The sequence below is a fragment of the Solanum dulcamara genome, chromosome 1, assembly GCF_947179165.1.
Source record: "Solanum dulcamara chromosome 1, daSolDulc1.2, whole genome shotgun sequence".
NCBI classification, from domain to species: domain Eukaryota; kingdom Viridiplantae; phylum Streptophyta; class Magnoliopsida; order Solanales; family Solanaceae; genus Solanum; species Solanum dulcamara.
The window spans coordinates 2,426,942-2,432,122 of NC_077237.1; positions in this window are offsets into that span (position 1 = coordinate 2,426,942).

Below are 5,181 nucleotides of genomic sequence, written 5' to 3' on the forward strand. Positions count from 1 at the left end.
GAAAGCACACATCTAGAGCTCTATGAACACCCTTGACCGAGCTACTACTCTTTATTGTGTTTAAACATTTTCAAAATGATATACGTAGATATAAAGTAATATTTGATTTATATATACAGTGAATTATCAGCGAAGGGTGTTCGGATGACCACTATGGTACCACTGTAGCTCCGCTACTAGTTTCGGAGTGGGGGGTTCAGTGGATTGGATGTGTGGGAAGGAGACAATGAACTTGGAATATCACTTATGAAACTTGTTTTACTAGAAAAAAAAATATTTCCATAACATTTGATCTCAAAATTTATCCAGAGATCCTGATCAATTTGAAAATTGCTAGAATTGAGATATCCGTAGGCGTACAACTCTTCCTAGGTTGTATACCTATACTACATAAATTGGGATAAAGGAAGTAGCATATATTATGTAAAAATTGCGTAAAAAATACTATAAATTACAATGAGTAACAATACTTAAATATAAAAGTCTTATAAAAGATTTGGTTGATTCTCGAAATTATATTTGTATCACATAAATTGGAAAAAAAGAGTGACGTATATTATGTGAAATTACGTAAAAAGTATTGTAAATTACAATAATTAACAACCTAAAATATATTAAAAAGTTGGTTGACATTCCAAATTCATCGGTGCCACATAAATTAGGACAAAAGGGCTAACTTATATTGTGTGAAAATTACGTAAAAAGTTCTATAACTATAACAATTAACAACTTAAAAAAATTTAAAAAACATATAAAAGTATGAAAAAATTACTTAATTGAATGTGTTTTAAAAAATATTTACCATTTTTAAACATACTTTTACTTTATTAACATTTTTAACAATTACTAACAATACTTTAATTAAATAAGACATTATATACACTTTTTTATTTGGGAAAAGGAAAAGGGCGTCATTATATCTCTCTTTCTCTTAGGGTTTTTTCTTCATTTTTCTGACTCTCTCTCTTCTCTTAGGACTTCTCTTCATTTTTCTGGCTCTCTCTCTTTCTCTTCTCTTAGGGCTTCTTCATTCTTTCCTTATTCCTTCATCTTTTTGTTTGTTTCAGACGAAATTCGTAGGTTTTAGGTGCACAATTGTAATGGAAGGTCAAAAATCTCCTAGAAGAAGCCCACGAATTCGAATTGTTGATTCAACCGGTGGTGGTGAAGTGAATAGCGGTCCTACTTTTAGTTTGAAAATTTCTGCAAATCAATCTCCAGAAGAAGTTGGTGGTGAGGTTAATCAAAATTTTCAAGCAATGCATGTGAAGAAAAAGGGCGGTAGAAGTAAGAAAAAACCCACTGAGTTGAGTTCTAAATCTAAATCGAAAAGAAAACGAGTTGATATTGCATCGACATCTAAGAAAGTTGTTGACAGTGATGATGATTTTGAGGATTTACCTCCTCAATTTCAATCAAAGAAAGTGAGACCTACAGTTGCTCAGGAGAAGAATCCAAAAACTCAAAATTGATTGTGCAAAAATACGGTTCTGCCGGAGAATCTATATCCGGTATGTCATTCTACCAACACATTATTTAACTGATAGCATTTTCAATTTGTTTATGTGTATTTTCTTAGTTTGTTGTTGTTTCGAACTTGTGTGCTAGACGTTGAAGAAAAAATTGTGTATTTGATACTTCTATTATAGTCTAAATTTGTTTGCTCAAGTTTATTATATCAGTGATCATTGGGAGTTTGACAGGAATTGTTAGATCTTTTGTGTTGCAATTTGTTTATTTTTTTAAATAAATAAATATAAATCAATTAAACTTTGAACTAAAATGTATTACACATACATTAAACTTTGAACTAATTCAACTTTAATGTATGTGTAATACATTTTAGTTCAAAGTTTAATTGATTTATATTTATTTATTTAAAAAAATAAACAAATTGCAACACAAAAGATCTAACAATTCCTGTCAAACTCCCAATGATCACTGATATAATAAACTTGAGCAAACAAATTTAGACTATAATAGAAGTATCAAATACACAATTTTTTCTTCAACGTCTAGCACACAAGTTCGAAACAACAACAAACTAAGAAAATACACATAAACAAATTGAAAATGCTATCAGTTAAATAATGTGTTGGTAGAATGACATACCGGATATAGATTCTCCGGCAGAACCGTATTTTTGCACAATCAATTTTGAGTTTTTGGATTCTTCTCCTGAGCAACTGTAGGTCTCACTTTCTTTGATTGAAATTGAGGAGGTAAATCCTCAAAATCATCATCACTGTCAACAACTTTCTTAGATGTCGATGCAATATCAACTCGTTTTCTTTTCGATTTAGATTTAGAACTCAACTCAGTGGGTTTTTTCTTACTTCTACCGCCCTTTTTCTTCACATGCATTGCTTGAAAATTTTGATTAACCTCACCACCAACTTCTTCTGGAGATTGATTTGCAGAAATTTTCAAACTAAAAGTAGGACCGCTATTCACTTCACCACCACCGGTTGAATCAACAATTCGAATTCGTGGGCTTCTTCTAGGAGATTTTTGACCTTCCATTACAATTGTGCACCTAAAACCTACGAATTTCGTCTGAAACAAACAAAAAGATGAAGGAATAAGGAAAGAATGAAGAAGCCCTAAGAGAAGAGAAAGAGAGAGAGCCAGAAAAATGAAGAGAAGTCCTAAGAGAAGAGAGAGAGTCAGAAAAATGAAGAAAAAACCCTAAGAGAAAGAGAGATATAATGACGCCCTTTTCCTTTTCCCAAATAAAAAAGTGTATATAATGTCTTATTTAATTAAAGTATTGTTAGTAATTGTTAAAAATGTTAATAAAGTAAAAGTATGTTTAAAAATGGTAAATATTTTTTAAAACACATTCAATTAAGTAATTTTTCCTTCAAGAGCTGATTAGGCCCAATTTTAAATCAAAATGAGGTATTAATCTCCATTGTGTCTAAGGTTGTTCAATATGATATATTTATATTAAGTAATATTTGATCTATATATTCAATGTAATTTTTCGGTGAAGGGTGTTTGAGTGACCACATGATGGGACCATCGTAGCTTCACCCACACCTGCACATATTTGAGTTTCATTCACATATTGAGGTGAATGTACTACTTAGATCCTTTTAGTAGTTTTCTGTTTCGCACTTAGCTATCCAATGTTTATCATGAGCATAATAAATGATACATTAATGATACAAGCAGATAAAAAATAAGAGACTGTATTGAGAATTATGTACAAACGAATATGATAATGTTCTCTAACATTAAGAAAATTGCACATGTAGAAGATTATTTCAAGTAAGGTACTTTTTATTCAAGTATTATTTTTTTATGTGAAAAGAGTTATTATTTTGTAATTACATTTCAAATAATGCCTAGATATAAGCGGTCTAGTGGCCATCCCACTTATTTTTTCTCAGTGCAACTGTAATACTTTCTCTGCCACGAATTATATCTAATGACCCATTAAATGAATAGTCTTAAATTTTTAACCTCCGCTTATCGCGTAAGTTAACCACAAACATTTTAGGTTTAAAAAAATATTATTCAATGAGAAAATTTTATTAAGCTAGCGTTTAGAGTATTCGTTGCATATGTGTTTTATTTTATGTTTTACATCCTATTATGTTTTTTTTTATGACTTCCACTCTAACCTCTTCAATTTCTTGCAAAATAATAAAATATTTTTTTATATATATTTTACTCGAGGGTAAAACTTTAATATTTTTTCCAAAACTATTTTATTGGTCAAAATAATTACATTCATTAGCTACACATATTAAAAATCTATATCATTTTATATCAAATATATATATATTTCATGTACATGCAATAATATACCAAAAAAATATAATTTTTTTTTCAGAGCCACCATTAGTATAATCTGACTCATTTTACGTGAACCTATATTGTGATAGTTTAATTTTAAAGGGGGACGAAAGAGAAAAAATTGTTTCAACTCTTTTTAAATATAATGTCATTTAAGTTTTTACTCTCTTTATGTTATTTATATTCCTATTTTTCCCCTCATATGTAATTTATTAAAAAAGTGTTTTTTTAGTTTGCAAGAAATTGAAAAAGTTATGGCGCAAGTCATAGAAAAAAAAGGGATGTAAATCACAAAATAAAACATATATTAAGGGTGTAAAATGCACCAAACTCTAGTGTTTGCTCATAAATTTTGAATCAGATTTTATAAATTTATCTTTAAATATTTGTTTGACTATATATTTTGAATTGTTTGATCATATATTTTGAATCAGATTTTAAAAATATGTCTTTATTTTTTTTCCAGTTATGAATTAATTTTTGAGAGAAAATTCATTTTCACTCACAATTTTTTCTTCAAGACCATTCTTATAAAAGCAAGTTACATATTTAATTGCTCGGTCAAAATAATTACATTCAGTAGCCACACATATCAAGAAATTTACATTATTTTATATAAAAATATATATTTCAGGTACATTATGCAATACTATACAAAAAAATATACATTTGTTTTTTTAGTGCCACCAATAGTATTATCTAACTCATTTTAGATGAACCTATATGTGTGATAATTTGATTTTGAAGGGGAATGAGAGAGAAAAAATTGTTTAAACTCTTTTTAAATATAATTTCATTTGATTTTTTTATTTTCTTGTTATGTTATTTGTATTCCTATTTCCCCTCATATACAATTTATTAAGAGAGTGTTTTTATTGGCTTGCAAGAAATTGAGAAAGTTAGGTGCAAGTCATGAAAAAAAATTAGGGTGCAAATCACAAAATAAAATATACATTAAGGGTGTAAAATACAACGAACTTTAATGTTTAACCATAAATTTTGAATCAGATTTTGTAAATCTATCTTTAAATATTTATTTGACCATATATTTTAAATTGTTTGACCATATATTTGGAAAATCTGTCTTAAGTTTTTTTCCAGTTATGGACTAACTTTTGAGAGAAAATTCACTTCTACCCATAAAACTTAATTTTTTCCAAGACCATTCTTTTCAGGGCAAATTACATATTTGACCGATTGACCAAAATAATTACATTCGTTAACCAAACATGTAAACAAAATTACACTGTTTTATATCAACAACATACATTTCATGTACATCCTACAATAATATACAAAAAGTATATATTTATTAACTATTATTTTTGGATAAACAGCTATACAACGTAATTTTTTCTTGTCGAAACAAGTTACGTA